This window comes from Coregonus clupeaformis, chromosome 19 (assembly GCF_020615455.1).
Source record: "Coregonus clupeaformis isolate EN_2021a chromosome 19, ASM2061545v1, whole genome shotgun sequence".
Lineage (NCBI taxonomy): Eukaryota > Metazoa > Chordata > Actinopteri > Salmoniformes > Salmonidae > Coregonus > Coregonus clupeaformis.
This window is the reverse complement of record NC_059210.1, coordinates 8,485,318-8,500,940: the sequence shown is the minus strand read 5'-3', so window position 1 is coordinate 8,500,940 and position 15,623 is coordinate 8,485,318.

The following is a 15,623-nucleotide window of genomic DNA, read 5'->3' as shown; positions in this document are numbered from 1 at the left end:
AATTATAAATGTGATCTATTCTACGACATTGAATTTGAATTTGACCAATGGCTGGCATTTGTGGGCCATGTAGGCCGTCTAGACACCCTGCCCCTCCCCATTCCATGCGCTGCATCTACTGACAGAAAAGCTAAAGTGATGGTGTCCTCGATAAATCAACATGTAGGCTCAATAATAATCACATATACGTGCAGCTGCGTACTTCTTTATTTTTGATAATTGGATGGATTATCTTGACAATAGAATTGCGCAAACAGCATAGTGAAACCAATATGTTCAAAGTTTAATAATAGGACAACTCTTGAGCAGAATGTGTCAATGTTGTATTTTTTAAAAATGTGACATTGTCTTAATAAAATTACATTTTCATCACTTGGTTTCATTAATGAATCTCAATCAAGACATAGAATAGAACATCCTTCTGTGATCCCTGGCCAGACCACACGCGCACTTTAACTAACTAGCTAAATGATACGCTATACTTTGAATGAATTACACAATGCTCACAGAAGACAGAGCTCTCTCTCTCTCTCTCTCTCTCTCTCTCTCGCTCTCTCTCTCTCTTTCTCTGATTATCTCTCTCTCTCTCTCCCCATTTCTCTCTCTCACTGAGTCTGTACATAGTCAAAGCTTTCCTTAAGTTTGAGTCAGTCACAGTGGTCAGGTATTCTGCCACTGTGTACTCTCTGTTTAGGGCCAAATAGCATTCTAGTTTGCTCTGTTTTTTTGTTAATTCTTTCCAATGTGTCAAGTAATTCTCTTTTTGTTTTCTCATGATTTGGTTGGTTCTAATCGTGTCCACTCTTTCTCTCTCTCTCTCTCTCTCTCTCTCTCTCTCTCTCTCTCTCTCTCTCTCTCTCTCTCTCTCTCTCTCTCTCTCTCATTCTCTCTCTCTCTCTCTCTCATTCTCTCTCTCTCTTTCTCTCCCATCCCTCTCTTTCTCTCTCTCCCCATCTCTATCTCTCCATTTCTCTCCTTCTCTCGCTCTCCCCGTCTCTCTCTTTCTCTCTCTCTCTCTCTCTCTCTCTCTCCCCATCTCTCTATTTCTCTCTCTCTCCCCCATCTCTCTCTTTCTCTCTCTCTCCCCATCTCTCTCTCTTTCTCTCTCTCTCAGAAACCCAAGTGGCTAATTAATAGGTAATTTACTCTGTAGGTCTGCTAAAGGAAAGGTCTCTGATTATAGACAATCTGATAGGTCATATCATAGCCTAATAACATTATAGACTGTTTGCCTAATAACCTTTACAAAAAATACCTAATGGTGAAGACTACATGTGATCTTAAACTAATCTGTGGATGCAGCAGTACTTTTGTCCAATAATGTCCAATTGGCTACACATTATGTGCCAGTGTCCACATTCAACCATTGTACATATTGAATATGTCGGGTTTTTTTTCAGATTGTGTGTTGAAATCGATTGTGCAAGAGAAACTCTTGTGTTTGTCAGGATACACACACATTATGTAAGGTGCTCATTAAGGGCGACAAACAAAAACAAGCAAATTACATTTTCACATGCAAATGTTGCCACAGCATGCTGCACTTTCTACGATTGATATGACTGTGATCTGTATTTCTCAAGCAGTGACATTTTATGAGATCATCATTATTTTTTAAGGATCTGAAGATAATTGGTTAACAGTCCACAATGATAAAACATAATGTAGCCTAATATGTTATTCGTTTTTCATTCGTTTTTATTTACTGCCAATCTCACAGGCTGTGGCTAAAGGCTAAATATGTTGCCATAGCCTAATAAATATATTTAATTGATTCCTACTTACCCAAGTACTTTTCCTGAACTGAAGGAGCTCGGAGGCTGCAAAGCTATGACGTGTCGATGTTATATCCACTCTGAAACTTCTTCGCAGCAGAACCCCTGCCCGAACCCCTGGTTCCAGTTTTCAGTTTTCCAGATGCTTTCTTGTCCAATCGAAATACTACTTTCTTCAATAATCACCTCAATCAATTTCTCAGAATTGTCCTTATTTTGTAGTGGATTTCAGTCCGGCTTTGACAAGCGGCCGCATACCCGGAGAATTGGAGCAATCTTAGCGTTTGAAGCCTATAGTTCAGTTCATGGAAACCGCTGTCGGAGAATTGAACCGAAACACGTGATGCGCGTCTGAGTAGAACTACTGAAAAGCGCACTTAAATCATGCCATTATTTTAGCCGTTAATTCAATCTAGGCTACAGAGCGTCACGACAAAACGCAGGAAAAGTATGTCAGGTGTGGTAAATCGAATAGCCTAAACATCGAAAGAAAAATATTAGATGTGGATAAAAAGATGGCAAATAAATTCCTTCTGAAGTTGGCACATGATGAGTGTGGAAAGTGAAGATGAGAGGTTGATGACGTGATGATCAGTAAAACTCTAAATACTGTGAATGAATCATTAATTTAGCTACAGGTGATCATGTGTCTCATTTACTGTTTGTTTTTTGCGACATAACAAGCATTAACATATTTTCTTTCTCAGGTTCATATGTTGACGTGAAACATTTTATAATTCAAAACAGTAAAGTATAGTTCTGCCGAATATATACCACAAATTCGTAACAGTTTTACAGCACTTCTACCTGACGGGATACACAGTGCCTGTAACTATTATAGTTTTTTTCAATTGCTGACAAACATCGGTTAAAACTGAAGCCACTTTTTCAAAACTCTTCACACAGTCTGCATTACCAACATGCATCTTGGCCAAACAGTTAATCTCACCTCCAAAACTCACTCAAACCACCATAACACTTCATACATGTCTCAAAATAAGCTCGTTCGACCATAACACTGGCAACAATTCTCACTCAGAAAGCATACATTGTCACTCATAACACCTTGAACTAAAAAAAAACATGAACAACAGGGAGCATTACATAAATTATGAAGTTTTCTCTTTAAAGTTTGAATGATTTTTCACTTAAATCAGTATTTCATTATAAAATAAGAATAACACCTTTTCACTTTATTGACTGTACTAAAATATATGTAACAAGAATGATTCAGAAATGCAGCAATTTGCTTCAAAAGCCTTTTTTTTGCATATAGTAATTTACTTGTGAAAAATAAAAAGTTGAAACAAAAAACAAAATCCTGAAATTCCAGGGCTGCAATAATAATTACAAAAAAAACATCAACAACATGTATAGTATAATCACTCATACTGTACAGTACTGTGAGGTGTTCTAGTTCTCCCTCTCTCCTGCATTGGGCCACAATTTCTCATCAACATCACATCTTATTTCTTCTCTGGCGATGCATCTTGGAAAGTATCTTCTGGAATGTCTAATCCAACCCTGGCAGTCTTCAGGAGAAGTGTCTCCACACCCCCCATTCATGGCATCCAGTAAGGACATCTGGTCATGTGGATGGTGGTCATAAACCTTCCACCTCCACGCAGAGAAAAACTCCTCTATGGGGGTTAGGAAGGGGGAGTATGGAGGCAGGAATAGTACTGACATCCTGGGATGTGCAGCAAACCAGTCTGTGCCTGCAGCAGAGTGGTGGAATGCCACATTATCCCACACAACAACGAAGGTATGGGGAGTTTCTTGCCCCTCTCTCCTCCGCTGGCACAAGTCGATTATGCAGGTCATCTAGAAAATAAATGAGCCTCTGTTTTGTAGGGGCCAATGAGTGGTTTGTGTAACAGCAAAGCATCATTGGACAGTGCTGCACACATTGTGATGTTAGCTCCTCTCTGGCCTGGGACATCCACGGTTGCTCTCTGTCCAATCACATTTCTTCCACTGCTGTGTGTTTTTTGCCCAGGTTGAATCCAGCTTCATCCACAAAGATAAATGTATGTACAGTTTGCCTGGCTTCCATCTCCATTACTCTCTAAAATACAGTAAATCCTTCTCTAGGACTCTGGCAATTGTCGTTGTGCTGACCGTATTCACGTTCCCAAAAGTGATATTGTCTGCCAGCACTCTGTCCCGAATTACCCGCAGTTGTATTGCATTGTTGCCAATTACCCTATCAATAATGGCAATTTCCTGCGCATCTGATAATATTCTGGCTCTCCCTCCTGTGGAGGCAACCTTTGGATCCTACTGAAAAACACAAAACAATCAATATATTTCAAAATGCCAGTACATGTAAAAATGTGAACATACTGTATTGTACTGTAATATGTAGTTAAATTATCATTGAAGGATGCTCATCTCACCTTTTGTTTTGCCGGAAAATTCGTACTACTGATGCAACTGTTGAACGCTGCAGATCTGGTTGCACCCTTAAACCGGCCTCTCTCAAAGAGAGACCATGGTTTACAACATGGTCAATAATTGTGGCCCTTATCTCATCAGAGACCACCGCACTTGGTCTTCCTCTCCTTTGTCCTCCACCCCATTCTCCCTCTCCCTGCCCCTCTCCCTCTCCCTCTCCCTGACACTCTCCCTCTCCCTCTCCCTCTCCCTGCCCCTCTCCCTCTCCCTCTCCCTGACACTCTTCTTTCCCCACCAACCTGTCTTCCTTGATCCATGTTTCCAAACTAAATCATTCCGAAGCCGTCCTATTTTGTCTGTTTGGTAACGAGACTAAAAACAGGACACTTGGGTAGGCTTTCAGCTGAAATTGCAATCAGCTGTGTTTGGAATGATGAAATATTCTGCTGAGATGTTTCTATATGTTTCAATCTGGTTACTGCAGAAATGCACGACATTTGCCATCATTCTGTTTTGAATGTGTTTTTAACAGTTTTGGAAACAGTGTGTTAGCATTTGAAAACATGTGCTGCAAATATATAGTTTTGCAGGTGGTGGAGTATGAATGAGAAAAGAGTTCATTGATTTCGGAGAATGTGGTCATTGAATGCATTTTGTGTGAAAGCAATGAAAAATGATTCACAGTTTGGTCCACATACACTTCTGTTTCGCTGACTGTGTGAAGAGTTTTGACAATCTGACTTCAGTTTTGACCAATGCATGTTAGCAATTGAAAAACAACAACTTTAAAACTCACACCTGTTAGGCCACAAGATCTCATGGTATGACTGCAGTATTCGACGTTTGTCCATAAACATCGAGTTTTGACAGTTAAGTTTAGGCATTCATTCTGAATGGTTAAGGCAAGGGTTGAGGCAAGGGTTAAGGTTTGGGATAGGGTTAAAACAGAAACAACTCGACTGTTAACTTTAGGCATTAATTCCAACTTGTTAAAGTAAGGGTTAAGGTTTGGGATAGACAACAACAACAACTAAAAATAAGTGCCCAGCACTGGAATTGAACCCGCGATCCTCTGAGCCAGAGTTCGTGGCTTAGCAAACCGTAGCAAGGTGTAGAAAGCCGCGAGCCTACTTGATGGAAATAGCGCTCACAGATGCCCCCTAGTGGCCGGTATTAAAGGCATCTCCTGACGTTCTGGGGACCTGGACGACCGTAGAACACTGCATTTGATCTGGTGTGACCTGGCTGGTTAGGCCTATAAGCCTGAAATGGTCCAATGTTTCATCTTGATAATAAACCTACAGAAATAAGCCTAATTGAAACAATTTGGGCGTGCATCACGGCCCTTGCTAATTCCCATGGCTTCAATATTTCATAAATTCTGCTTCTATCATGCCATGCATATTCCACACATTGGCAGCATAGCTTAATACAGTTACAGTGGGGAGAACAAGTATTTCATACACTGCCGATTTTGCAGGTTTTCCTACTTACAAAGCATGTAGAGGTCTGTAATTTTTATCATAGGTACACTTCAACTGTGAGAGACGGAATCTAAAACAAAAATCCAGAAAATCACATTGTATGATTTTTAAGTAATTAATTTGCATTTTATTGCATGACATAAGTATTTATGTCATGCAATAAACCTGCATTGGGCCACAATTTCTCATCAACATCACATCTTATTTCTTCTCTGGCGATGCATCTTGGAAAGTATCTTCTGGAATGTCTAATCCAACCCTGGCAGTCTTCAGGAGAAGTGTCTCCACACCCCCCATTCATGGCATCCAGTTAGGACATCTGGTCATGTGGATGGTGGTCATAAACCTTCCACCTCCACGCAGAGAAAAACTCCTCTATGGGGTTTAGGAAGGTGGAGTATGGAGGCAGGAATAGTACTGACATCCTGGGATGTGCAGCAAACCAGTCTGTGCCTGCAGCAGAGTGGTGGAATGCCACATTATCCCACACAACAACGAAGGTATGGGGAGTTTCTTGTCCCGCTCTCCTCCGCTGGCACAAGTCGATTATGCAGGTCATCTAGAAAAGAAATGAGCCTCTGTTTTGTAGGGGCCAATGAGTGGTTTGTGTAACAGCAAAGCATCATTGGACAGTGCTGCACACATTGTGATGTTAGCTCCTCTCTGGCCTGGGACATCCACGGTTGCTCTCTGTCCAATCACATTTCTTCCACTGCGGTGTGTTTTTTGCCCAGGTTGAATCCAGCTTCATCCACAAAGATAAATGTATGTACAGTTTGCCCTGGCTTCCATCTCCATTACTCTCTAAAATACAGTAAATCCTTCTCTAGGACTCTGGCAATTGTCGTTGTGCTGACCGTATTCACGTTCCCAAAAGTGATATTGTCTGCCAGCACTCTGTCCCGAATTTCCCGCAGTTGTATTGCATTGTTGCCAATTACCCTATCAATAATGGCAATTTCCTGCGCATCTGATAATATTCTGGCTCTCCCTCCTGTGGAGGCAACCTTTGGATCCTACTGAAAAACACAAAACAATCAATATATTTCAAAATGCCAGTACATGTAAAAATGTGAACATACTGTATTGTACTTTAATATGTAGTTCAATTATCATTGAAGGATGCACATCTCACCTTTTGTTTTGCCGGAAAATTCGTACTACTGATGCAACTGTTGAACGCTGCAGATTTGGTTGCACCCTTAAACCGACCTTTCTCAAAGAGAGACCATGGTTTACAACATGGTCAATAATTGTGGGCCTTATCTCATCAGAGACCACCGCTCTTGGTCTTCCTCTCCTTTGTCCTCCACCCCATTCTCCCTCTCCCTCTCCCTGCCACTCTCCCTCTCCCTCTCCCTCTCCCTCTCCCTCTCCCTCTCCCTCTCCCTCTCCCTCTCCCTCTCCCTCTCCCTCTCCCTCTCCCTCTCCCTCTCCCTGCCACTCTTCTTTCCCCACCAACCTGTCTTCCTTGATCCATGTTTCCAAACTAAATCATTCCGAAGCCGTCCTATTTTGTCTGTTTGGTAACGAGACTAAAAACAGGACACTTGGGTAGGCTTTCAGCTGAAATTGCAATCAGCTGTGTTTGGAATGATGAAATATTCTGCTGAGATGTTTCAATCTGGTTACTGCAGAAATGCACGACATTTGCCATCATTCTGTTTTGAATGTGTTTTTAACAGTTTTGGAAACAGTGTGTTAGCATTTGAAAACATGTGCTGCAAATATATAGTTTTGCAGGTGGTGGAGTATGAATGAGAAAAGAGTTCATCGATTTCGGAGAATGTGGTCATTGAATGCATTTTGTGTGAAAGCAATGAAAAATGATTCACAGTTTGGTCCACATACACTTCTGTTTCGCTGACTGTGTGAAGAGTTTTGACAATCTGACTTCAGTTTTGACCAATGCATGTTAGCAATTTAAAAAAAAAAACTTTAAAACTCACACCTGTTAGGCCACAAGATCTCATGGTATGACTGCAGTATTCGACGTTTGTCCATAAACATCGAGTTTTGACAGTTAAGTTTAGGCATTCATTCCGAATGGTTAAGGCAAGGGTTGAGGCAAGGGTTAAGGTTTGGGATAGGGTTAAAACAGAAACAACTCGACTGTTAACTTTAGGCATTAATTCCAACTTGTTAAAGTAAGGGTTAAGGTTTGGGATAGACAACAACAACAACTAAAAATAAGTGCCCAGCGCTGGAATTGAACCCGCGATCCTCTGAGCCAGAGTTCGTGGCTTAGCAAACCGTAGCAAGGTGTAGAAAGCCGCTAGCCTACTTGATGGAAATAGCGCTCACAGATGCCCCCTAGTGGCCGGTATTAAAGGCATCTCCTGACGTTCTGGGGACCTGGACGACCGTAGAACACTGCATTTGATCTGGTGTGTCCTGGCTGGTTAGGCCTATAAGCCTGAAATGGTCCAATGTTTCATCTTGATAATAAACCTACAGAAATAAGCCTAATTGAAACAATTTGGGCGTGCATCACGGCCCTTGCAAATTCCCATGGCTTCAATATTTCATAAAATCTGCTTCTATCATGCCATGCATATTCCACACATTGGCAGCATAGCTTAATACAGGTACAGTGGGGAGAACAAGTATTTGATACACTGTTGATTGTCCTGTAGCCCATCCCAGCCTTGTGCAGGTCTACAATTGTATCCCTGATGTCCTTACACAGCTCTCTGGTCTTGGCCATTGTGGAGAGGTTGGAGTCTGTTTGATTGAGTGTGTGGACAGGTGTCTTTTATACAGGTAACGAGTTCAAACAGGTGCAGTTAATACAGGTAATGAGTGGAGAACAGGAGGGCTTCTTAAAGAAAAACTAACAGGTCTGTGAGAGCCGGAATTATTACTGGTTGGTAGGTGATCAAATACTTATGTCATGCAATAAAATGCAAATTAATTACTTAAACATTTTGTTTTAGATTCCGTCTCTCACAGTTGAAGTGTACCTATGATAAAAATTACAGACCTCTACATGCTTTGTAAGTAGGAAAACCTGCAAAATCGGCAGTGTATCAAATACTTGTTCTCCCCACTGTACATTTCTTATTTTCACCACTCAATTTTAAAACTGAACTATGTTATTGCTATTCAGATTGAATGATATACAGTAAGCCTATTAAAATAAACGTTGGATTTTTTTTATCCGTGAATAATACAGTAGGATATGGGCTAAGTTTAGTGAGACATCTAACACAGATAACAGAGCAGTTTTAATGATGGAATGTTTCCTTTATGGCTCCTCACGGGTGATCAATCCTTGATGTCCCATGTTTCCCTGTTGCCATGGAGATAGACACCAAGGCTGCGTGACATATTGAGCTTACTGTACTGAATGTAAATTACAGTATGGCTTCACATCACGTCCAGGATTGTTTTTGTTTTTGCTATTTAAAGTGCATTTTAATAAACATAGCTTGGGTACGACCACTATCACAGTTGATGGTCACATATTGTGAGAGAGGAAGGACTGATCATGTGGTTAATATACTGATCCATATGCAATTCCAGACCGTCAGTACCAGACCATTCCAGTTCACCTACGTAGTAACGCAGTGCAGAGATAAAGAGAGAGAGAGAGAGAGAGAGAGAGAGAGAGAGAGAGAGAGAGAGAGAGAGAGAGAGAGAGAGAGAGCATAGGCCAGTACATTATGAATTGTCCTATGTAATTTCATCCAAAAATGAAAGTCGTTCTACCCTGTGTGACAATGACCATAGTAGTTGGCAAGACAGCACAAACAGATCTGCGACCAGGCTAGTAGCTTGGACAGAAAGGGCTGGATGGATACAACACAAATGAGTCTATTGGGCAATCAGAGAGGTCGCAGGACAGGCAGAGCTTTGAACACAGACATCCGGACAGAGTGACGTTGGAAGAGGCCTGACAACGTGTCTGACGTGGTAGAGAACTGATTAAAGAGGGCTTACAGGGGGGGGTTAGCAGGACAGTCAGGTTCAGTGCCAATCCACATATACTGCAATGTACAGGGACTGGAACTATCCCAGTACACGTTGTCACACTGTACAATGCATGCTACTGTACTGTTTTGTGGTGTTGTTTTGTTGCCCTACAAACACTGACCTCTTGTGTCTAAAATAACTTTGTGCCTGAACAAACAGAATTTGTTAACTGCAGCACTTTTGCTGTGACAAGTGGCCTGAGTCTTGTTCATCAAGTAACATCTGGTAACGTCATGCTTCTTTATAGCAACATAGGCTTTGGGAAACGACCCAGATTAATGTCTGGGCCCAACCCTCCCCAATATCTGGGCCAAACACTCCCCAGATTAATATCTGGGCCCAACCCACCCCAATATCTGGGCCAAACGCTCCCCAGATTAATGTCTGGGCCCAACCCACCCCAATATCTGGGCCAAACACTCCCCAGATTAATGTCTGGATCCAACCCACCCCAATATCTGGGCCAAACACTCCCCATATTAATGTCTGGATCCAACCCACCCCAATATCTGGGCCAAACACTCCCCATATTAATGTCTGGACCCAACCCTCCCCAATATCTGGACCCAACCCACCCCAATATCTGGGCCCAACCCTCCCCAGATTAATGTCTGGGCCCAACCCACACCAATATCTGGGCCCAACCCACCCCAATATCTGGGCCCAACCCACCCCAGATTAATGTCTGGGCCCAACCCACCCCAGATTAATGTCTGTGCCCAACCCACCCCAGATTAATGTCTGGGCCCAACCCACCCCAGATTAATGTCTGGGCCCAACCCACCCCAGATTAATGTCTGGGCCCAACCCACCCCAGACTAATGTCTGAACCCAAACAATGATGCCCAAGGTAAAAACGGGTCATTTAAATGGTCATTCCAGACAAGATTAAAAAGTCAGACTTTCTCTCATTTTATTACAACTTTAAGAGGGATGAAACAGATCAAAGGAGATGAGGGCACAACCTAGATAACCTAGATAACCTAGATAACCTAGATTATCTAGATAACCTAGATAACCTAGATTATCTAGATAACCTAGACAACCTAGATAACCTAGATAACCTAGACAACCTAGATAACCTAGACAACCTAGACAACCTAGATAACCTAGACAACCTAGATAACATAGATAACCTAGACAACCTAGATAACCTAGATAACCTAGATAACCTAGACAACCTAGATAACCTAGATAACCTAGACAACCTAGATAACCTAGACAACCTAGACAACCTAGATAGCCTAGATAACCTAGACAACCTAGACAACCTAGACAACCTAGATAACCTAGATAACCTAGACAACCTAGATAACCTAGACAACCTAGACAACCTAGACAACCTAGACAACCTAGATAACCTAGACAACCTAGATAACCTAGATAACCTAGACAACCTAGATAACCTAGATAACCTAGATAACCTAGACAACCTAGATAACCTAGATAACCTAGACAACCTAGACAACCTAGACAACCTAGATAACCTAGACAACCTAGACAACCTAGACAACCTAGATAACCTAGATAACCTAGACAACCTAGATAACCTAGACAACCTAGATAACCTAGATAACCTAGACAACCTAGATAACCTAGATAACCTAGATAACCTAGATAACCTAGACAACCTAGATAACCTAGATAACCTAGACAACCTAGACAACCTAGACAACCTAGATAACCTAGACAACCTAGACAACCTAGACAACCTAGATAACCTAGATAACCTAGACAACCTAGACAACCTAGATAACCTAGACAACCTAGATAACCTAGACAACCTAGATAACCTATATAACCTAGACAACCTAGATAACCTAGATAACCTAGATAACCTAGATAACCTAGACAACCTAGATAACCTAGATAACCTAGACAACCTAGACAACCTAGACAACCTAGATAACCTAGACAACCTAGACAACCTAGACAACCTAGATAACCTAGATAACCTAGACAACCTAGACAACCTAGATAACCTAGATAACCTAGACAACCTAGATAACCTAGACAACCTAGATAAATAATAATAATATGCCATTTAGCAGACGCTTTTATCCAAAGCGACTTACAGTCATGTGTGCATACATTTTTGTAGATAACCTAGATAACCTAGACAACCTAGATAACCTAGATAACCTAGATAACCTAGATAACCTAGATAACCTAGATAACCTATACAACCTAGATAACCCAGATAACCTAGACAACCTAGATAACCTAAAAAACCTAGACAACCTAGATAACCTAGACAACCTAGATAACCTAGATAACCTAGACAACCTAGATAACCTAGATAACCTAGATAACCTAGATAACCTAGATAACCTAGATAACCTATACAACCTAGATAACCCAGATAACCCAGATAACCTAGATAACCTAGATAACCTAGATAACCTAGATAACCTATACAACCTAGATAACCCAGATAACCTAGACAACCTAGATAACCTAGACAACCTAGATAACCTAGACAACCTAGACAACCTAGATAACCTAGATAACCTAGACAACCTAGATAACCTAGATAACCTAGACAACCTAGATAACCTAGACAACCTAGACAACCTAGACAACCTAGATAACCTAGACAACGTAGATAACCTAGACAACCTAGACAACCTAGATAACCTAGACAACCTAGATGACCTAGACAACCTAGACAACCTAGATAACCTAGACAACCTAGATAACCTAGACAACCTAGACAACCTAGATAACCTAGACAACCTAGATAACCTAGACAACCTAGATAACCTAGACAACCTAGATTACCTAGATAACAATAAAATATCTTAGATGATGAATAAAATTGGGTCTGACAGATAAAAGACGCCACGTGAATTGAACCATGGTCCTGCTTCTGCCACCCTGTTCCGTTGGAAATTAGAATGTTAGGTAATTATTTACCTTAAATTGCCCTTATACCTATGTAATTACACAGCAATAAGTAGGTTTAAGGGCAACTTTAAGTGTTGCCTAACATTATTACACAGGTATAACGTAGACGAGCAATTTAACTTGTGGTCCTCTGTAGCTCAGTTGGTAGAGCATGGTGCTTGTGGTCCTCCGTAGCTCAGTTGGTAGAGCATGGTGCTTGTGGTCCTCCGTAGCTCAGTTGGTAGAGCATGGAGATTGTGGTCCTCCGTAGCTCAGTTGGTAGAGCATGGTGCTTGTGGTCCTCCGTAGCTCAGTTGGTAGAGCATGGAGATTGTGGTCCTCCGTAGCTCAGTTGGTAGAGCATGGTGCTTGTGGTCCTCCGTAGCTCAGTTGGTAGAGCATGGTGCTTGTGGTCCTCCGTAGCTCAGTTGGTAGAGCATGGTGCTTGTGGTCCTCCGTAGCTCAGTTGGTAGAGCATGGTGCTTGTGGTCCTCCGTAGCTCAGTTGGTAGAGCATGGTGCTTGTGGTCCTCCGTAGCTCAGTTGGTAGAGCATGGTGCTTGTGGTCCTCCGTAGCTCAGTTGGTAGAGCATGGTGCTTGTGGTCCTCCGTAGCTCAGTTGGTAGAGCATGGTGCTTACAATGCCAGGATTGTGAGTTTGATTCCCAGCATTACCAGTATGTAAAATGTTTGCACACATGACTGTAAGACACTTTGGATAAATAAATGGCATATATTATTATATTATTAATGTTAAGCGTGACACTCTCAATAAAATTCTGCCAATCTTCAGATGCCAATGAAGACAGATATACAGTGCATTTTTCCTCCTCATTCATCTATACACAATAACCCATAATGACAAAGCAAAAAACAGATAGTTATACATTTTTGCTAATTTTTTTTTTTTTTTAAACGGAAATATCAGATTTACATAAGTATTTAGACCTTTTACTCATTACTTTGTTGAAGCACCTTTGGCAGCGATTACAGCATCAAGTCTTCTTGGGTAAGACGCTACATGCTTGGCACACCTGTATTTGGGGAGTTTCTCCCATTATTTTCTGCAGATCATCTCAAGCTCTGTCAGGTTGGATGGGGAGTGTCGCTGCACAGTTATTTTCAGGTCTCTCCAGAGATGTTTGATCGGGATCAAGTCCGGGCTCTGGCAGGGCCACTCAAGGACATTCAGAGACTGGTCCCGAAGCCACTCCTGCGTTGTCTTGGCTGTGTGCTTCAGGTCGTTGTCCTGTTGGAAGGTGAACCTTCGCCCCAGTCTCAGGTCCTGAGCGCTCTGTAGTAGGTTTTCATCAAGGATCTCTCTGTACTTTGCTCCGTTCATCTTTCCCTCAATCCTGACTAGTCTCCCTGCCTCTGATGCTGCCACCACTATGCTTCACCGTGGGGATGGTGCCCGGTTTCCTCCAGACGTGACGCTTTGCATTCAGGCCAAAGATTTCCATCTTGGTTTCTTGTTTATCATGGTCTGAGAGTCCTTTAGGTGCCTTTTGGCAAACTCCAAGCGGGCTGTCATGTGCCTTTTACTGAGGAGTGGCTTCCGTCTGGCCACCCTACCATAAAGGCCTGATTGGTGGAGTGCTGCAGAGATGGTTGTCTTTCTGGAAAGTTCTACCATCTCCACAGAGGAATTCTGGAGCTCTGTCAGAGTGACCATCGGCTTCTTGGTCACCTTCCTGACCAAAGCCCTTCTCCCCCGATTTCTCAGTTTGGCCGGGCGGCCAGCACTAGGAAGAATCTTGGTGGTTCCAAACTTCTTCCATTTAAGAATGATGGAGGCCACTGTGTTCTTTGGGACCTTCAATGCTGCAGAAATGTTTTGGTACCCTTCCCCAGATCTGTGCCTCGACACAGTCCTGTCTCGGAGCTCTACGGACAATTCCTTCGACCTCATGGCTTGGTTTTTGCTCTGACATGCACTGTCAACTGTGGGACCTTATATAGACAGGTGTGTGCTTTTCCAAATCATGTCCAATCAATTGAATTTACCACAAGTGGACTCCAATCAAGTTGTAGAAACATCTCAATAATGATCAATGGAAACAGGATGCACCTGAGCTCAATGTCGATTCTCATAACAAAGGGTCTGAATACTTATGTAAATAAGGTATTTCTGTTTATTTTTAATAAATTTGCTAACATTTCTAAAAACCTGTTTTCACTTTGTCATTATGGGGTGTTGTGTGTAGATTGATGAGGAAAACAATTTATTTAATCCATTTTAGAATAAGGCTGTAACGTGACAAAATGTGTAAAAAGGGAAGGGGTCTGAATACTTTCCGGATGCACTGTATATATATATATATATATATATATCCATATATTTATATGCATGTACACTGAACAAAAATGTAAACACAACATGTAAAGTGTTGGTCCCTTGTTTCATGAACTGACATAAAAGATCCCAGAAATGTTCCACATGCACAAAAAGCTTATTTCTCTCAAATTTTGTACACAAATGTGTTTACATCCCTGTTAGTGAGCATTTCTCCTTTGCCAAGATAATCCATCAACCTGACAGGTGTGATTTGTCAAGAAGCTGATTAAACAGCATGATCATTACACAGGTGCACCTTGTGCTGGTGACAATAAAAGTCCACTCTAAAATGTGCAGTTGTGTCACACAACACAATGCCAAAGATGTCTCAAGTTTTGAGGGCGCTTGCAATTGGCACGCTGACTGCAGGAATGTCCACCAGAGCTGTTGGTAGAGAGTTTGTTCATTTCTCTACCATAAGCCGCCTCCAACTTCGTTTTAGAGAATTTGGCAGTACGTCAAACCGCAGACCATGTGTATAGCGTTGTGTGGGTGAGCGGTTTGCTGATGTCAACATTGTGAACAAAGTGCCCCATGGTGGCAGCGGGGCACAGTTGCATTTTAGCGATTGGCAATTTGAATGCACAAAAATACCGCAACGAGATCCTGAGGCCAACTGTGAGGCCCTTTTTTTTTTAAGGTATCTGTCACCAACAGATGCATATCTGTATTCCCAGTCATGTAAAAATAATAGATTAGGGCCTAATGATTTTATTTCAATTGACTGATTCCTCATTTGAACTGTAACAGAAAAAATCTTTGAAATTGT